This window comes from Ammospiza nelsoni, chromosome 4 (genome assembly GCF_027579445.1).
Source record: "Ammospiza nelsoni isolate bAmmNel1 chromosome 4, bAmmNel1.pri, whole genome shotgun sequence".
Classification (NCBI taxonomy): domain Eukaryota; kingdom Metazoa; phylum Chordata; class Aves; order Passeriformes; family Passerellidae; genus Ammospiza; species Ammospiza nelsoni.
The window spans coordinates 16147519-16168001 of record NC_080636.1 but is presented as its reverse complement, the minus strand read 5'-3'; positions in this window follow the sequence as shown (position 1 = coordinate 16168001).

Sequence of the window (20483 nt, the reverse complement as noted above, 5' to 3'; positions counted from 1 at the left end):
GGAATTCTATAGCAAAAAGTAAGCTGTGAGGCATAAGCACCCTCTAAATAAGTATTTATTTTTATATAATGGAAAACATTAGTGAATCAATTTTTTTGGCCAATTTAGGTAATGGCAGAGCTTGAGTATGTGTTTGTTGGGCTGGGTAGCTGTATCTGTTTCAGAGTTGAAAATGAAGTTTAAAAGAAAATCAGTGAAGGAGACTGTGTGCCTACTCCCCACGAGCTTTCTCTTTTTTAATGTTCTTCCTAACTTGAGCAGAAAATAAGAACGATGAGATTTCCTGTACAGTGGAAGTATTTGAAATACTGCACCTTAGGAAACTCCCCCATGGAGCTCCTGAAACATTTATGAGCCCTGCCTGTCAGCCTCATGGTGTGTTTCTCCGTGGCACGGCCGGCGTGTGCAGGCAGCTCCCACCGGAGCCGCGGGAAGCAGAGCAGGGAAGCCTGGCAGCACAGCTAAGGGTAAAACAATACTTAAGGAGAGCTCTGTTTTTTTGGTGGGCTGCCAAAGGAATGGGGAAGTGACATTACAGCAGTGCAAATTCCTGAGCTAGCTGGAATGATGTGAGATGGAGTTCTTAGTAGTGGAATGACTTGAACATCTGCAGCAAGCTTTTTCTCTAGGAAAATGACAATTTACTTGAAAGAACTCCAGTTCTTGAAGGAAGTGTACAGTCTTAGCAGCTTCCTTCCTTCTCCCTCTCCATTCCCCAGAAATATTTTTATTCTCCAAGATAAAATTATGTATTAAAAAACCACGTATGTTCTCTTCTGTACTCTCAGGTGTGTGACCTACATGCTGATTTATTTAGTCCAATGTACGATAAATATTTAATTATTTTTATAAAGTGGAAGATCTTCACATGGAAGCAAAAGAAATAGCACCTCTTGAAATTCTAGTTCCCAGAGACCTGGAAGGAGACGGAAGTTCCATGTATGACAGGAGGAATAAGCAGATCATGTATTTGGAATGAAATATTTTCTGTTCTTGGCTTTAATGGTCTGAGCAATACTAAAAAATCTTGTTCAATTTCATAAGTTTATTGTATTCCGAGGTTTGGGGTTTCTCTCCTTTTTTTCTAGATTTTTTTCCAGGGCTTGCTGTTCCTAGCTAACTACAGACTGCAAGACACACAGATGTTAATAAGAGAGGTTGATGATCTGCCTCACGTGCAGTCCCAACACCTTGATCCAGTCCTAGAACTTTGTTGGACAAAATGTCCAGTTGAAAATATGTATTAAATTCTGCAGGTTAATAATTTGCCTGCTTGCACTTTCCATGTTTTCTACTAAACATTTCTCCAATAAAAGGTTAATTTTCTGAAGTCATTTCCAGGCCCAAACCAGCAAAGTCATTGAAGCTTCACAGATTCTCAGGATATTTAATGTTACGGTTGGGTGCCCACGCACTGTGGCCCATTGAAATATGTAATTACCTTCAGTAGGAGACAGAAGATTTTAAAAATCTTTCCGCATTTGAATGAATGAAACTCATTTCTCCTAGAAAGAAATTTATTGAACTCTTGTCTTTCTGATGGAATAAAACCACAAAGAATCATATATAGATTTCTCAAAAGCAAAATATTGATGAACCTCCATAAGCTCTCAGGACAGCAAAGTAGTGGTGGTGGTGTACAAATCCCTGGGCACATCCAGCCAGCACATCCATCTTGGCTTCACTCAGTTCCCATGACCAAAACATTTCCAACTCCATTGCAGGGAGCTGTAAAGAGCTGATGCTTGAGGCTTCTTTAGTTGTTACTCTGCATTTGCCAGAATTGTGGCTATGTTTAGCTTTTCTGACACACTGCTGAGAAACTGGGTGACCTGCCAGCAAATGTGCTCTCCTCTGTAGGGAACCTGCCTGCTTCTGTCCACACCCTGTTCTTCTAGAACACTTCTGCACTGATGTAACAGTACAGTGACTAGCTTCCTAACCCTGCCAGGAATAGGAAGGTCACTAAAAGCTCTTTTGTCAGTGCTTCAGCCCAGCTCACTCTTCCAGCAATTTGCAGAGATAGACACTAAGTCAGGGTCCCTCACTTTTGGCCAAACCAGAAGCAAAGAAGTAAATCTTCTGGACAGAAGGGCCATCCATCCCCTTTCAGGTCTAAACTCTGTTTAAACCTCTCACACCTGGAGTTTCAAGGTACCAGTACACACAGCATCAGTCACAATGAGTTCAGCCAGTGGGAGTTAGAGACTGGAGGAGTTTATGTACTAGTTGTGTTAAGATCTTAAAGAAAATTTTGTCCTTCCTGAATATGTTTGTGTTCCTCAGATTTACAGACAGGACTGGTTCTTTAAGTGTATTTATACTCACTGTACACATGTGAAAACTCTAGGGAGATTATTAACACTGCCGTTGCTTTTGCAAGAATGAAGAGCTGTTTCTCACAAAAAGGAACTTTCTTCAACTGCTCTTGTTTCATCTTACACTTTTTGAGCTGCAACAGTCTGAGCTATTTTAAGCTTGTCACAAATTAGCAGAGAATTTTGTAACCCCTTGTTAGTATGGGAACTAATGGGTTAGGCCAGGTTCAGTGCCGATGTTAATTGCTCCATCTCTATTTGAAGTCAATGGCACTGAATTATTTCCTGATAACAGAGGATTCAACCTTTCATTTTTCTTTGGACACACAAGCATTGGTTTTGCTGAGTGGAAATCTCATTTGTGAAGCTTTATAGACCTGGGCTGAGACGCTTTGTATGCTAACACTAGATCTTATCTTGTATCCTTTTCTGTGGCTTTCAATGCAAAGCATAACCTCCTATTTCTCTCATATCCTCACACAGTTTTTTTGAAAAAAAATCAACAAGTGTTTTAGAAAGGAGAGGGCATCTCTTTCCCTCAACTTTTGTCCCCATCCTTCACATGCCTATGTGAATTTTCCATCTTCTTTATTTTCTTCTTTGATTCTGTTTCTAGACTCCTAACAGCAACCACATTCTCTGCTTTGCTGCTCAGTGATTAGATTTTACTTCTAGTTATTATCTTTCTATGTGAATTTTCTGAAAATATCTATCATCTGGAATTGCATCTAGTAATTTAAAATATTTCCATTTATGTGCCTTCCCTTCTACCCTCTCTCTGTCCACCTTTGTCATAAAGATTAAGAAATATTTGTTGACAAGAACTGAATTTTTCTTGTACTTTTACACACTCAGTTATTTGCTTTATATATGTCAAGAATTTCACTGATAACTGATTATTGAAGTTATACTTTTCACTTATTATATGGCAATAAATTAATGAAGAATGTATTATTCTGTTTGGCATTTACATGTGGATTTTTTCTGCCTTTAAAACCAAGGTTTAGTTGAAATTGAATTTTGTCTGCCAAATTCTTGTAAGTTCTTGGAATCTTCTTTGAAGATTAATAATTGTCTAATTATAATAATGTCCTTAATACAAGCAGTTTTCTGAAGCAGGATTTCTGCAGTCTTATCAGGGACACTTGCTTCATGAAAATATTCTGGGTTTAAAATACCCAGATATATGATAGAAATAGAAAAAAATATTGAAAAAATATTTCCAAGGGGATATAAAAATTTTAAATAATTTTAGTGTTGTAATTAATAGAAATGGCCTGCAACATACATATTGGCATAACATACTATGTTAGGATAAAGGAGAATATCCCTGAGGGGACAGTAAACTTCAGTGCAGAAGTAGGGACAAGAGGCTGAAGTGGCACAGGGCAGCACAGGCATGGAAATTCCTTAAGTTCACATTATTTTCAAAAAATAAACACACCTTGAACACGTAAATCTCCTCCCAGCATGTCTGTACCCTGTAGAGCATGTGGTGCTTGGTGTGCCTCAGCACTCTGGGTAGCTTGGGACACCATCATGCATACCCAGACTGCATGGCAGCAGTGGGGGCCAGCATTCACAGACAGCTTTCCAGCTCTGTTTGGTGCTTAAGCCACAGCTGTTGTGTAATATCCACCTTTGATGATGTGTTCTCTACTGAATGAGGACAAAGACAACCAAGTGCTTATGGTCTTCCAATACCTTCCCATAATGGACACTCAGAGATACAGTTCACTGCAAGAGTTATGGAGGAGTTCAGACTATAAAACTGCAAGAAAATTTAAATTATGGACTTGTATATGCTGATGCTTACATGATTATGATCACATAAACTTGAGCAACATCAGTGAAATAAATTTCATTTATTGTAGCTTCTTGCGTTTTAACATTGTTTAAATAACAGCTGACCCAGATGAACTAAACATCAAAAATTATCACTGCCTAGAAATCAAACCATAAAAATTATCTGTTCCTAATAACTGGGATTTTTTCAAAGAAAATTCTAGTCCATAATCTTTTTATTTGCGTGTCGCCTCTTAAGCTGTACAAAGAATTTGGAAAGCATGCAGGGGAGTGCAAACATACTTTTGGAGGCAAATGTGGAAATCATCTTTGGTACTTGACGATCATGGTTACATGAAGAGGTCAAAATGTGACAGATCCTAGTGAAGAAATAGCACAGTGCATGGAGGAGAGGTAGCCCAGTCCCAGTAATGACAGCCTCATCCTCAGATAAACATCTCTTACTGAGGGAAGCATGACCTCATATTTTCAAATTTATGAATGTATGACCTGCTTGTTTATTTCCATGTAATTTTCACCCAGATTCCTGATTCAAGCATCACATTGTTGCTTATATTCTAATTTTAGAGGGAAACTTAAATCTTTAACAGTGAATGGAGATTAATTATTTTTCCAGTTTTTATTTGTTCATACGTTTTGATCCAGGAAAGCTGCACATCAATAGAATAGGTCCTGGTTCCCCAACTGGAGGAGAGGTGAATATCTCCCATTTTGTAATCCTAGAAAGGAGATGGGCTGGCAAGTAGAGCAGTGAGTTTCTAAAAAGTGAGTTCTATCTGCTGCACAATGTTGAGAATTGCCTTCAGTAGTAGAAAAAGTAATTTTTTTTTTTTGAAAATTTATACTTCTGCTTCATTGAAATCCTCCACTTTTTTTTTATTTTAAATTTCATGTGTCTTTTTGTGTCTAAGTGGTGGCTAGACTTCTTTTTTCCTTTCTTTACTATTTTTATTGTTCACTCTTTGTTTTTGCTGTTATTTTCCTGTCTGAAATTCTGTAAATTTAGAAAAGTAGTAAGAGAAATAGGTTCTAAGGAAGTGAATTTGGTCAATGACAATGGTATGGCATACATTGTTTAATACAGAAGTAATAGAAGGTGACCAATGTAATAGTAAACCTTCTGAAGAAACAAAAAGGATCTGAAGTAACAAAGGGTCAATTAACCTGTTGCTTTTTTTTTCTAGCCAGATGTGTAGATTCATGCAGCCTTTTTGTCTAATTATCTTAATAACCATCTAAATGACAATACCCTTTTGCATTTTAAATATATTTTAAGGATTCTCTCAGAGAAAATGTAGAGATATGAAATCATCACTTAACCAGGCAAACACACCTGATAGTGAGTGATGAGTGTCCTGTGTACTGGAGTTAATGGAGAAGTGGTGAGAGGTTATTTGAGGGAAGAGTTGCTCCATAGGGGGAACTCCTGATCCACACATCTGCCGGGGTCTTCTGAAGTCAACAGCATATCAGTAGGGATGATAAAACTAATATTACTGGAGAAATGAAGCTGCCACAGGAAATAAAGTCCCTTTATAGGTCAGCAACTGTTTAAAAGGTATGAAATAGAAGGTAGAGTATATACTTGGTTGTGACTATAGAAGACAGAACTGAAATCCAAGTGCTACGTCGCATAATTTTTAAAAATCTGGAAGAAGTATTAATAGATAAATAAGAGGGTTTGTACATTATTTTTATGATATCATATTTAAACCAGAAATATTTAGGGTGGCTGTCAAAAGTTATAGAAATTGTCATGCTAACTAAATGCTGTAGTGGCAAAAATGCAGTGTCATAGATGCAAAGCAATGTAAATGAATAATAATAGTCACTGGTAGTATCTAGGTAACTATGGCTAAAGCTATTATTATGAATGAAAAGAAAGAGAAAAGTTCTTCATATTTTAAAAAAAGCCTAGAAGAGGGATGAAGCGGAGCACAGATATCTCATTAAAACTTTCAGTGCTAAAGAGACTCTCCAGTGAAACTCAAATTTTGACTGCATTTTTTTGGCTAATCCAGTTACTCTTCACCTATACATTCATAAAGGTGGAGAGAAATTTTCTCTTTAATAAGAGTTCAACTCTAAGGACAGAAAGGAGCTTTTCAAAGCTGCATAAGCAGAAGCTGGGACTCCAAATTCCCTGACTTTCAGCAGAGATGAAGTGCCATATAAACATATGTGTCTTTATTTATCTCCTCCCTGTAACCACCTACACACAAACTAGCCTAGTTTCTTATCCACACCATGTGGGCAGAGGATGGGAAAATAGCTCCTGGGAGAAGCTCCTGCTCTCTCCTTGCAGGAAAGAGGGAAGTCTAGGTTGTTCCTAAGGTGCTCTGACTGCAGCTGCTCGGTAGCAAACCAAGGCTCTGCCCTGGCAGCAGAATTACACATCCCACCCCTGCCACAAGTGAAAACCTGGGTCAAATGCATGGGTGCCAGCACAGCCACAAATATCAGCCTCTCCTGACAAGACCTGTTCTCTTTACTTAGCTAATGAATACAGCTGAGGTTTAGCGCTTTCTCTTCCCTCTTTACCCCACACCCAGACTGTCAGACTTCAGATGGCTGAATTGGCTTCCCCAAGTTAAAAACCTCACAATTTTGATTTAAGCATTATCAAAATCGTCTTCAAAGATATTCCCTAGCTTTCCATAACAGGAAATATGTTTTTATTCATCAAAATGTATTTATACCTATCTAAAGATGAGTAGCAGTTTTCTTATGTTATCTAGAGGCCATGGAAAATAAACATTTCATTTAGTACAAAACAACTGTATTGAACAGAAAATACTTTATCTTTATTTCAAGTATTTTTAAAATGAGGAAATGGTATCAGCAGGATCAAAGGATGTTGCAATACAAAAACATGAAAATCAGTGATTTCATGTTGAAATTATTTTGCAGCTTTTTTCCAGATATTTTTAGCGTGTAAAATTTGAATGACTACCCAATGTTACCAAATATTTTGCTCAGGAAAATAAAGCAGTCGTTGTAAAAAACTCTCTATTTTTCAAACAGCCTCTCATCCTTAGAATCTACCATTAATAATAATAATAATTTTAAGAAGATGATATTTTAGTCCAAGTTTCCACCTTGGGGGAGTTTTCTTTTTATCTTGGCATTGCAAACCTTTGAAAAGAAGCATTTCGAATGGAAGGCATGACAGATCTTTTAAATGGAATATGCAGCTACTGAGCTCCACACTATAATTACTGTCATACTGAAGAAGGTTAAATATTTATGAAGAATGTGCTTTTTATCAGTCAGTCTAATTTTTAAACCTGAATTCTGTAATTGCATTGAAATGCCAATAATCAAAGGGGGGTTCTTTCTTGGCAGGCATAAGATTTTCACCAGCCTCATTTATTTGTGAAGTGTGGCCAATATAAACAAAGTCTGTGTAGTTTTTTTTCATTTTGGATCAAAATTAAATTGAAACCAATTATGCCAGATAACATCTTTGGCAATTCCTGACTGGTTTTTGGTTTGTTTTTTTTTCTTTTTTCCTCCAGTGATCAGAAACTGGATTTAATGTATATTGAGGCTTTTTTTGGTCACCAAATCTGGTTAGGCTAAATAGCAAATAAATCTTAGAATCTTAGTAACATATTTTGCTGTATTGAAATAATGTAGTAAACTTCTGAATATCTTCCTGCCAAAACTTACTTCATGACCCGAATTTCCCTGATGCTTGCTCTTTGATAAGTTTGTTGAAAATATGTTCCAAATTCCAGTTTTACCAAGGTTATTACAGGTAACTTTTACCTCATATAGAAATCCTATAATAAAAATACTAATATAACAAAGAGGTGAAAATATTTGTTTAATCATTTGATTGATTCACATCAAGCCCCACTATTTTCATGTGACTCTTTTGTGTGAATTAATGTAGAACATTGGTCTGAAGGGATATACTAGAAAAAATGCCCTGAAGGATGTAAAGACTGTGATTTTATAGTTAATCAGGCTTTTAAAACTTCTGATGAGTTGTCCATCTGGAGAAGCAATGCATGGTGCTGAGCCCACTTAGTCTAGAGAGGGTCCTCATGAAGTGCTCAGGTTACTGGGAGGAGGTGAGGGGTGCTTGGTTTTGGGGTGGAAACTGCCTCAACTCCCTAAGCAGCACCTTCAGGATGTGATGAATAGAATAACAATAAATGTCTACAGAATGTCAGGTCAGCCAGCCTTCCAATGTTTTCCTCTCTTCCGAAGAAAACTCCATGTTTTCTTCTTTCTGTGAACTGCAAAGGAACAGACCCAGCCATTTGAAGCTGCATGAAAATAATGCTGCCCCTTTGTATTCACAGGAATCCTGACACAGCACAGCTGTTTTCTAAAAGAAAACAAGTCCTTCTCAGCTGTGTGAAAGACATGCTCTTGTCCTTGGGAAGAGGTGCTGGACCCCAGGAGAGCTGCAAGGAGCATCCCCAGAGTAATAGAAGCAAGCACCCCATAAATGCAGTGTTTTCTGATGGGTATTCAGAGCAACTTTCTATTAGCAGTGCAGGGCAGCCCTTCTGTGGGATAAATCTCATTGTGCACCAGGATAGGGAAGGTAAAGGACAAAATTCTGGTGTGAGTTCCATGAAGTAAAGCATTTTTCATCCTAAGGAGGCCTGGTTTTTCACAACTTCCAGAAAATATTGTAAGGGATAAAAGTGTCAGTAAAGCTGAGTCATTAAACATCTTGTACTTAAAATAAATTTCCTCTTTTTAATTTCATTACAGTTTAAGTAACAACTTAGAATTTTAAAAAAATGGCATTTAAGGAATTAATTTTCTTCTCTTCAAGCTATAAAGCTTGGAGTATATACTTTCAGAATTTGTTATAAATTTAATATTGACTATTTATTACTCTTTCAGGGCTCAATTTTGTTTGGTTGCCAGTCTGAATGAAAAGAGTTAAATCCTGGGAAATGGCAACAAGGTTGTTAAAGGAGTGCCTTAGAAGGTAGAACAATGACACAGATAAGGCAGCCTAAGGTACATAACTTCAAAGAATTTTAGATATGAGTGGCTTCTGGGCTGTTGGGATACAAACTGGCTCCGTGTAGGCTGCAGTGGGGCACTCTTCCTAGGGCTATGCCTGGGTTCAGCAGAGATCTGAAACTTCAAAGACTTTAGGAAAGGGGAGGGGGCATTAATAGATTAGGATAGTCTATGAGGGATGAATCAATGGAAAGCTGACAGTCAGGTTGCAAGAGACATGGGAAGTGTGGCGAGCTGAGTGGGATGTTGGGGTATTTTGCTTTGTTTCGTTTTGTTTTACTTCTGGAAATGAGGTTAGTTCAGCTCATGAGAAAATAAAAGTTTCACACAGTTCTGTGTTAGTTTCAGAATTCATGTTTCAGTTCTTGTTTCCCAGGTGCAATAATATAGCTGTGACTCTGTACATATGTTTAAGAAACAGTTCTGTCCAATGTTTTATTGTTACTCACAAAAATTCTGGGAGAAGTTAAGCTGCAAATCCCACTGAAGAGGGACAGAATAAAGGTCTAGTATCTCTGGTTTACATTCTTGAAGGTCCAAAAGAAAGAGATTCTCATATATCCATTACCTGTCACAGTGATATTCATAATTGTTTCTCCAACATTACTGTAAAAGAATTGTATAAATATGATTCTTCCCCTCAAAAAAGGCAGACTGAGGACAGTCAAGATTATCACAGACTAGTAGGATTGTGTCTGTTTTGTCCAGAGTGACCTTGTACAGAAGTTATCTGTGTTGGTAACACAGAAAATGAAAACATTAAATCATTTAAGCTTTGTCATCTACTCTGTTAATTTTATTCTTTTATCCATTCTCTACTAAGTAAAAATGTTTCTTACAAAACTATTCTTCAGCATCAGTCACTGCTTTATATTCACAGATGCATAAGGGATTAACTTTTAACTCCTTTTGTATTGTGTTAATAGAATTTCATTATATATATTGCTGGTCAGCTTCTAGCAGGTGCAAATGCCTTTTGGTATTTTCTTGTGGATTTTTTTTTTTTTCTATTCCTGTAGTTTTTAGTTGAAGATGATTTAAAGGGGCAATAAATGTTGAACCAGGTTGCTACATTCAGGGAAGAATAGTCGCAGTAGAAGGGTCTGGAAGGAAAGCTTTATGAGGAGCAGCTGAGGTCACTTGTTCTGGTCAGCCTGGGGAAGAGGAGACTGAGGGGAGACCTCACTGCAGTTACAGCTTCCTCGTGAGGAGAGGCAGCTACAGATCTCTGCAATTTTGTGACCAGGGACAGGACTCAAGGAAATGGCATGAAGTTGTGTCAGGAGACCTTTAGGGTCGGATAACAGAAAAGTGTTTTTCACCAGAGGGTGTTTGGGCACTGGAACAGGCTCCTCAGGGAAGTGGTGACAGCACCAGCCTGTCTGAGTTCCAGAAGCATTTGGACAATGCTCTCAGGCCCATGGTGTGATTTTTGGGGTGTCCTGTGCAGGTCCAGGAGTTGGACTCAACAGTCTTGATGGATTCCTTCCAACTCAGTATATGCTGTGATTCTAGGATTCCATTATATGAATTCTAACAAGACAATATTGGTTTTGCTTAAAACATGCTAGCCTGATCTCTTTTCTTCAAAACTATTTTAGTGTCCTCGAAAATATAGGGATTATATGAAAACTGTATAATATTTGAGGAATTCTGAATAAATAAATCATTAAATACAAGTTTTAGCATTCAAGTGGAGTCTGTTATACCTCTAGCAAGTAGCTCATCGGAAGTCTTTAACTTCAGTTACATCCCTTCAAGTATCAGTGATTTAAAAGGCACTGGCAGTCAGGGGCAAATTGCAGTAATGATAAAGATTAGAATTATTTTATTTAAGGGGTATAATTTACAAGATCTGAAGAAAAGCTGTTTGTTTCCAAAAATATCACCGTAGGAGTCCTTAGGGGAAATTCTATTGTTCTCTTTCCAGAATCACAATCTTTTTTCATACTCAAACAGTTTTGAAGGATGATGGTGAGGTACTTGTAGGCTTTTAAATTCTGTTTTGGAATTTTGCCTGACAACATTCATGCAAGAATGTTCTAAATTACACTTAGCAGAAAAAAAAGATCAGCTTTATGTGACTGATTTTGCAAGTAAAGCTGTAAAGGTCTTTGTTGTACATCATCTGGATATTTGAGGCAATGTTGTCACAAACATTCAGATGTTGTTTAAATCCTGTTCATGATTTTTACAGCCAATCAGGCAGAACAACAATAGAACATAATTTTTGCAAACAGCATTGTAAATGGTATAACACATTGCATTGCATACTTTTTAAAAGAAGACGAGGTACATCTTACTACCAGGTGTATAAATATTGAAGCAATTTACTGCCAGTTTATTTAGGTGAAAAATTAACTTCAATTCTGATATTGACCTACAAAAGTCAATCAGAAAAAGGCTTTGCTTATTTTATAGGACTATTAACTAAACAATGGCAATTTATATTTCCTGTGTTACTCTGCAGAACAGCAGTCTACAGCCAGATATGTCCAATTACTGTCAATGATTTAAAGAAACATTGTTGCCTCCTGCAAGTGAAATATCCATATGGGCACTTCAAAAATATTGAAAAGCTTGATTCTATTGGCAGTTTATTTTTTTTAACAAACATTTTAAAATTTGTTATGTTTTATGTATTTTTTGCTTTCTTTGTTGTGTTTATTAGAAAAGAATGTAGTCCGAAATTTAGTTTAACTTAGGTAAGCCTATAAATCTAATAGTCATTGACCTCATTGCTGCAGCATCTTTTTCTTCCTGGCTGCTATTTTCTTCTCCTTTTCATAATTTCTACAGAAGTAGGGCAATATAGCCCTTTTCCAGTGACATCATAGTTCACCTAAACCTACACTTTCTTTCATAAATCTTGTTTTTTTCCCAGATGACAATCAAGACAAGTGACCTTAGCAAACAGCACAAACGGCACCACTATTTCTCAATAAGTCTGTATTCTAATGATTTTGAGGCAAAACATCTTTTGAGGTACACAGTCCATAAACTCATCTCAAGAAAGGAATTACTTAAAATGTCAGTTTGTTGTGGGAGGGCTACTAATGACCAATTCTGAAGCCCGTGCTTTCACCTTTTCCCCCCAAGCTAACCTCCATTTGATGGTAACATCATGTGCTCTTTTGAGGCCACCTCTTGACCTAGACCAAATTGAGAGAAAATAGTTAAAGATGCTGCAGTATTCCTCTGGGTGCGTTGTAGGCAGAGCTGGTTGTCTTTCTTCTGTGAACATGTACATGAATTATATAATTTTAAAAAAAGCAAGAAAAATGCTTAGCAACTTTTACATTTCTACGACCTCTTATGTAAATTACAGTTGACATCTGAGCACAGTTATGACCTTGCTTTGCAGTTTATGAAAGTCTTTGTTCACCATGGCCATTGTGTGAGAGACCTCTCTTACCAGATCAGCACCATCCTGCAGACATTTCATGCAATGAAATGAATGAAAATGTTTGTGGTTGTGGCAGTTGGTGGTGGCTTCTTCTGCTTTTCAGACTAGCATTTTAGCCTGCAAACTCAGATTGCAAGGTATAGCTTTTTCCTGACTGTCTGTGGAGGATAATAAATTGTCAGGAGATGAATAATGATTAACGATTTCAAGGGAAAGATGACTGTCTTTGTAATTCACATCCCATAAACCAATCTGCACTTGCCTGCTTTATCTTGTCTGCTTATCTTGCCTGCATGAGCAAGTTGGAATCTGCCTTGGTAACCACTTGCATAGTCTTTTTGTTTTATTTTGAAGTATTAAATGGAGAGAAGGAAATTGGCATTTCCTTTTCCTGAGGCATTCACTGAATATGCTAGAAAAGGCAAAAAAGCCTGGTAACTTCTTTACTGCTCTACAAGCTCCAAGAAAGCCAGAAGAAAAATCTGTTTTCATTCTCTCCCTTATACTTGAATTACAGGTGTCAAAATATGGGTAATTTAGTAGAATTTTCTAGGGATATAAAATAAAAATAGCTCGATCCACCATAAGACTTCAGTTTGAGCTGCAGAATACACTATCAGTGAACCATAACTGCTGGGACTGTCTGCATCCTTCTGCTGCATTTAACTTAATTGTCTGTTTTAAGATAAATTGTAAAGCAACATATCAAGTTAGCAGCTTATTGACTGTCCTACTGGAAAATATGTAGAGCAGGCATGTTTTTAAATTAAGTCTGTAAAAGAGTGAACAAGTCTGTCTGTACAAGACAAGCAAGCATATGTCTGTACATAGCAAGCACTGGGCTGATAGGCAGTAACTCAAAAATGAACTTACTTGGGTGGAGGGGATTTTATTAGACAAGGGTTGTTTCCGTGAACACATTGATTATAGATAATTTCTACATGATTTCTTGTTCTTTGAAAGATATCTGGCTCTATACAACTCTGCTTGTAATTTAAAAAATGCCTTTTTTCCCTCATGCTGTTTGGCTAGTTTAAGGTTTTAGCTATATAACCTTGGTATTCTTTTCTGGGGCCAGAGAGGGAGGAATTTAGTTTCATTTTAATAAAGTCCTTTACACCATTTCAGAAATGAAGAGGCGCTATGGAATCACTACAGACAATTTTGTTTAACATCTGTTTTCTTAACATCTTTTCCAATGGTAAAAATGTTACGACATCAAATTGTGTAGTGTTTAATGAACCTATGTTAATTTAAACAATATTAAAGTTTGGCTTACCATCTGTAAAATTCTAGTGCATTTCTAATGTTTGGGTATTTTATTTGATTATTTGGGTTTCTTCCATTATTTAACTTGCTATAATGCTAAATTCCTGTGAGACATTTACAACTGTTCCATAGAAAATAGAGCTGAGGTAGGTCTCCCTTGCCTTCTGGTTGGTTCTTTTTAACTTTCGCCTATGGAGAAAGCAAAACTTCAGAAAAGTTTAGCTAAGCTAAGGGGGGTTTATCACTGGAGACAGCATAAACAGAAAAATGAAACTAACTAACTGATATGCTTTTCGATGTTTTTAAAGATGAGATTTTATTTTCATTGCTTCAGTTTGTAGATATTTAAAATGTAGTGGTTCTTTCTTCAGTTGTGGACTCCTTGAATTGGGTTTTGGCTCTTTGTGTGTGTGTGGTTTTGGCTTGGTGGGGTTTTTTTAAAGTGGAGTCTATTTCCCTGTGACAATATTCACAAAGCCTTCAGGAGGCAATCAGAGCCACCATAAAAGAATCCAGTACTTTTGGAAGTTGCTTTTCAAAATGCCAAAGGTTACCTTTCTGCATTTTCTGAATAAAATGTAGTTTATGTCTATGGATCTAAAGAATTGTCTCCCTTTCCACAGATGATTATATGGAGGATGGCACATTTAATCAGTGCATCTGAGAGCCAAGCAAGATAACAATCCTGCTGATTAGAATAAACGTTTTCCCAATTACTGATATTTTGTTTAAAATTGATCAATAATTTTATATTCTTTTAGAAAAGGAAAGACTTTTTCTTGTCATTATTTTTCTGGTTTGTTGCAGCCATCAAATATTCAGTTATAAATATACAAAATTGTGGCACAATTCCCTTGTGAAATTGGCTAAGGGTGGTACTAAAAGTGTCTCCTTCAAAAACAGGAATTATCTTAGACTGTCTACTCTTTGTTGGCAGATGGACAAAATGTTAAGGATTGAATGGAAAGGCAAAAATTGAATGGAAAACACAACCCATTGAAAGATGAACATTTTAAGACATGTGGGGAATTGTGCACTTCCACAGTTGCAGTGTCCTCACAGACAGGTTTGGGGGCCATTTACCACCACCTCCTCTTCACCCAGAGTGTTTGAACACTGTTAGGTCTAACATCAGTAAAGTGGAAAAAATGAGCCCTGGGCATTCATTCAGTTTAAAATGTTTTTATCAAAAGCGTTTGTCAGTTCATGGATTGGTCTGAACTAGAGGAGTCAGTGGGCGCAGATAGGTCATGCTGAAAGGTACATACAAAGGCTGTGGTGTCACACCACAAAGTGTTCCATGGAGCAATTCATAGCAACCTCCAAAATGGCCACTGCATGCCACTTCTCTAGTCCTCTTTGCATGACCTGTGCTTTAAAGCAAATTTATAAAAAGACACATCAGTTCCCTGATCCAATTCAAAGGATAACTGCCCACAAAGTTCTACCTAAGACAGCAAAAATAGAGGGCAGGAATATCTCAAGGTACTGCAATAGACTTTTGTAGTTTGTAGTTTAATGAGCTAGTTTTTGGTGGCAGTGTTGGAATGAAAGGCTGTCTGACATTCAGGGATGCTTCTGTTTGCAGAACTGTGATAACCTGAATGAGGGACCTGATGCAGCTGAAAAAACAAGTTTTGTTTGGGTTCCTTTTCAGCTGAATTCACTCCTGTTCTGGCACAGCTCTGAACAGCTTTGGCCAGAATAAGCAATATCTCTGAGTGTTCAACCATGGCTTGTATCTGCTGAAATCACATTCTGAATTACAGGTTTGGGGAATAGGAAATTCAGGGGCATCATTCCCAGCAAGTATTTATTACTAGACAATCAAACACACGGCATAACGGCCTGTGTGCCAAAGAAATGGATGCAATTTTAAAGGCTGAGCTCCTTCACTTAGTAGGAACAACAAAGCTATCGCCTGAATAAGGCAATGAGGAGTTTAGCAGCAATCCCAGTGAAATGTATTCCTTCTGTCTGCACTGGGCACATTGTCCTCCCAGCTGGTTCAGCTAACTGTTTATAAGGCAAGCAGTTCTGTGGGTGGAGTAGAGAGCTGCTTCCCTAAACCACTTTCTCCTTTCTGTCTACACTGTTATTTCCAGTATACTCACAGCTAAACAGACCAATTTAAGGCTGGTAATCTGGAGCACAGCGGAAGAAAAGGAATCTTTTTGAGGTGACAGATGAGAGGCAGTAAAACTCTCATGCTTGTGCTAAGGTGGAGGAAACACACCAGAACTCTGCAAGTCCCCACAGAGGCTCTGACACCATTTTACCCTTGCTCTGAGAACAAGAAAGGATTTCCTTTTCATTTTCACGAGCTGTCAATCTCTGTACAATGACATGAACAGTTAATTTGCTTGCTAAAATCCATTTTTCATGCACTGCCATCTTTTTAAAGGAGAGTAAATCCTTTCCTTTACTTACCATGCTTGAAATTTAACTTTCTTGCATAAGGCTGAAGAAAAATGGTTGTTCTGTGAGTCAAAAAAGGAGCATCAGAGGCAGTTCAACTTTTACTTTTTTTTCCAGTTTATGAATGTCTGAGAATTAAAAATGCAAGTTTATTGTCAAAAAATGGCACTAGGATTTTAATATCATTTGATGTTAAATAATTAAGTTAGGAAATGAATGCCAACATCATACACAGTCATATGCACGATATTCAACATATAGTTACATTCAATAATAAATATCTTATGGAATTCATACAGCTGAAGCCCACACAAGAATAAGGAAGCTGCCAAAATAGTATCATATCCAGTTGGCTTAGTCAGCAAGAAACCAACTGGTCCACAGATGCTCTTTTTTCTATGAGAAAATATCCTCTTTTGCAAGTCTCTTTTCGGCAAAACGTTTCATATGAACTCTTCTCCTCCTGCAGGCTGTAAATAATTTATTCATCAAACCTTTTTATTTGTAGCAGATGGAAAACTCAGTACAAATTTAAAAACAAAAAAGGGGAAGATTAGAAACTGAGGTGAATGACTCTAATTGCATTATAGCATGCTAACTTGTAAAAAATGCCTCAAGGCATGGGAATCAATGGACACCCAGATGGATTTGGATGCCTTTTCTCTGGCACAGACAAGAATTGGAAAAGAAGTTGTTTTGAGAATTGAGAGTTGAGAGTGCTTGTTCATCATATGTAAGGATATGAACAGAAGTAATGAGGTTATGACAAGATGTTCACCTGTATCCAGTGTTCCCTTTCTATCCACTTCCAGTATCCTTTATTCACAGAGCTGCCTAGCTGCAGATCCAGCCAGTGTCACTGTAAAATAGAGTAGGTGCTCTATTTTTGTAGCATGTGTCCTTTTTTTCCCTCTATTATTCTCTTTGCAGAGGAACACATTGGTATGGTATCCAATTCCCTTTCTTTCAGAACATGCACACTTTTGATACCTTAGGTTTAGCAAAACTTCACCAACTGTTGTAAATTGATTATAGAACATAATTGGCATTCCTGCACTTTGTATTTTACATAAGGTCACACAGGGAACAAAGACAGACCCTATTCCTGCATGTATTAAGAGATGGTTCTCAAAATGCTTTTGTCACTTCCAAAGAAACAGTGATACCATTTGTATTATGGGGGAAAGTCTCATAATATGTCAAATAACATAGTTGCTACTGTAGCAACAAGAAAGTTTTGTTACTTTGATTATACATTTCTATTTATATCATTTGCCATTAGATAACTACATAGATGTGATAATGGTGTGACAATAGCTCCTCCTGAAATGCAATGACACAGACCAAATAAGCTGAATTTTATTCAAATAAAATTTAAAACATATCAGAGCAAACACATATAAAGTATTTTTGAGCTCCATAATGCTGTGATTTCACATTCATTTGAATAGTATTCTATAAAAACACCATCAGATAATGGAACTATTTCTGATAGGGTGATAATATAATAGTTAACAGCACAGATGTGACAGGACAGTAGCATACAGGGGAGGAAAGAAGAATTACACAAATTACAAAAATAGGAGATACCCTGAAAAGTGTTTGGTTAAGAATATCTGCAAGAACTCTTTCTTTTGAGAGTTATCTGGACTGAACTGTGCTGGATCCTAAAAGCTGGTCTGATCTTTATTGATGAAATACTGCTGACTGATTGATTGGAAACCAAGGAGGGGAGGGCATGTTAGTTGTTCTGTTTTTTGTGAATGTACACATGTTCCTGTTTCTGTAATCTTCATCCAAATTAAGAAAAGAAGACTTTTGCCATCAGTTTCAGAATACTCCTTTGTGCAAGGCAATGTGCCTTTGTAATCGAAGCCATGTGTCAGAGTTGTATTACAATGTTTTTTTCTTATACTAAGGGATGCACCTGCTATCGGGGGTTTAGCTCTTAAAATACATTTTTGCAGAGAATAATATAAATACTGAGTATAAAGGTGATGTAATTATGATAGGATTATTGACTTGGAAGTTAAAGGAAGACATTGCTTTTCATAGACAACATAAAGTTATCTCCAAGCCAAAAATTTCATGTTCCTTACCATTAAAAATAAAAAGCTTTCTCAAACCAATGAGATCAGATGTTCCTATGCATCCAGCTGCTCCCCACCCTGACTTGCATATTTTATACTTCCCAGAAGGCATTTAAAATCTGCAGCATCACTGTTGAGTTTATTGCACTATTAACTTAAAAACTGTATCAACTGTTGTGTGGTATTTAAGTAGAAAATTTACTGTGGATGGGTTATTGTTGCAGGAAAAGAGTAATGTTCGCTGCTAAAATTCTAGGAGACATAGACAATCTCATTTATTTTTTGTAAGGAAATTATTAATGATTTTTTTTTTCTATTCACATGATATTTGCATGGCTTCCACCCATAACTGGCCTCTCCAATCAATTGAAAAATGAAGGAATTAATATCGAAAATACAATATTTTGAGCATAACTGGGAATTAGAGTTATATAAATAAAAGTTGCTGGCATAAGAATGAGAAAATATTTTTACAGCTGTAGAGGCACATCCTTGCAACTATTTCAGCAGGTATATACCTAGTACCAAGTTCAACACATTTTGTTGACTTATTTTAGTTTAATTTAATGCTTTGGCCTTATTTTAGTTTTATTACTTTGTTACTGTATTAGAAAACATATAATAACATACTTCTGAAAAATTTCATTCACAAGGTGGTCATAATTAGGACTTTCAAGTCACAGACTTCAGAAAAAAGAATGGAGAAGGAATATTCCTACGAGAAATAGTTTTGATGTACAGTCTCTTACTCATAGAGTACATCTGTGATATTTTTAATACATGGTCAGCCATGCTAGATAAAACAGAAGATACATGGAAATATGCCATATGCCATATTCCATAATCCATATTTCTCCTTTGAAATCTGTTTGAATGATAACAGGGAATGAAATCCTGGCTTTCTGCAGACTCTGAACATGGCAGTAGACAAGGAAACACAAAATCATCAGCTTTGAGAACCAAACTAGAAAAGTTTTCATCTAAAATATTCTATAGTGTTAAGTTTCACACATTTATCAATGAATGCAGCAAGATTTAAAAATGGATAGATTTTTTTACTATATGTTCCAAAGAAATGTTGATTTATTCAAGCACAGTAGATGTTTTTTCACCTGTAACTGCAGGAAAAATATACAAGGAAGAGCCAAGCACATGTAATAAGATCATGCAGCATCAGCAGTACATGTAGAAATACTCTTGATGAAATAATAGCTTTGGTGTTCTTTTCCCTTTCCATAAACTTCCAGCATTGTTCCTGGAATAATCATTACAGTCTAATCTTTGTCCTCTGCAGGTACAATATCTGGCTTTCACACTAATCTGTGTTGTGACGCAAAGGGCAAGACAGTCCTGCAGTGCCACCCTGAATAATTATTTGGTTGGCATTTCTTTTTGTACTCAAGGGGAGTGCCCGGCTTTTAATTCTCATAAAGTCTTGTATTTATTTTAGTTTTCAAGAGTGATCACAGGCTTGGCTAGGTGCCCTGAGAAAACAGGTCTCTGGAGCAACACCCAAGTGGTTGTACTTTAAACCTGAGCTAGTAGAGCTTTACAGAAATAAATACCTGTGTTGCATAACACTGGAAAGGTATTTCAGGGACTTTTTTCTTTTATGAGCAGATATGACATGCCTTCAAAGGTCCTTATTAATTTTTCTAGAGTCCCAAATGGAATGTGCTTTTGTCTTCTTCTTTCATTCTCTTTTCACTTTCTGATGGCTTTTGTTATTGTCTAACACCTCTTTAGAAACAGCCTAGTCAATATATTTAGGTACAGTAACTAGTGTGGAAAATGAATGTTGCTCTGATTAAACAGAACATTCACATGGAATAGTTTTCAGAATTGGAACTCTTGAACTCTTGAACCTATGGCAGGTAAACATTAATACTATTATTGGTGTGGGTGTGATTTATTGTTCATCACCATCACAGCTAACAGAAAGCTACCTCCAGGATAAGGTATTGTACAGTCAGGCCGTCCCTGCACAAGGTGTAAGCATTGGGTATGATATACTTTCTGTGAGACCCTCTGAACTTGGTGTTGAGGATGTGACTCCTGTGATATTGTGCTTCAGAATGTCCCCTGAAGTGGTCACTTCACCTCTGGATCCTGCAGACAACACTCTATGAGGTCCTAGCACTGTACACGTAATAGTGACCTAATGCTTCATGCTGCACTTCT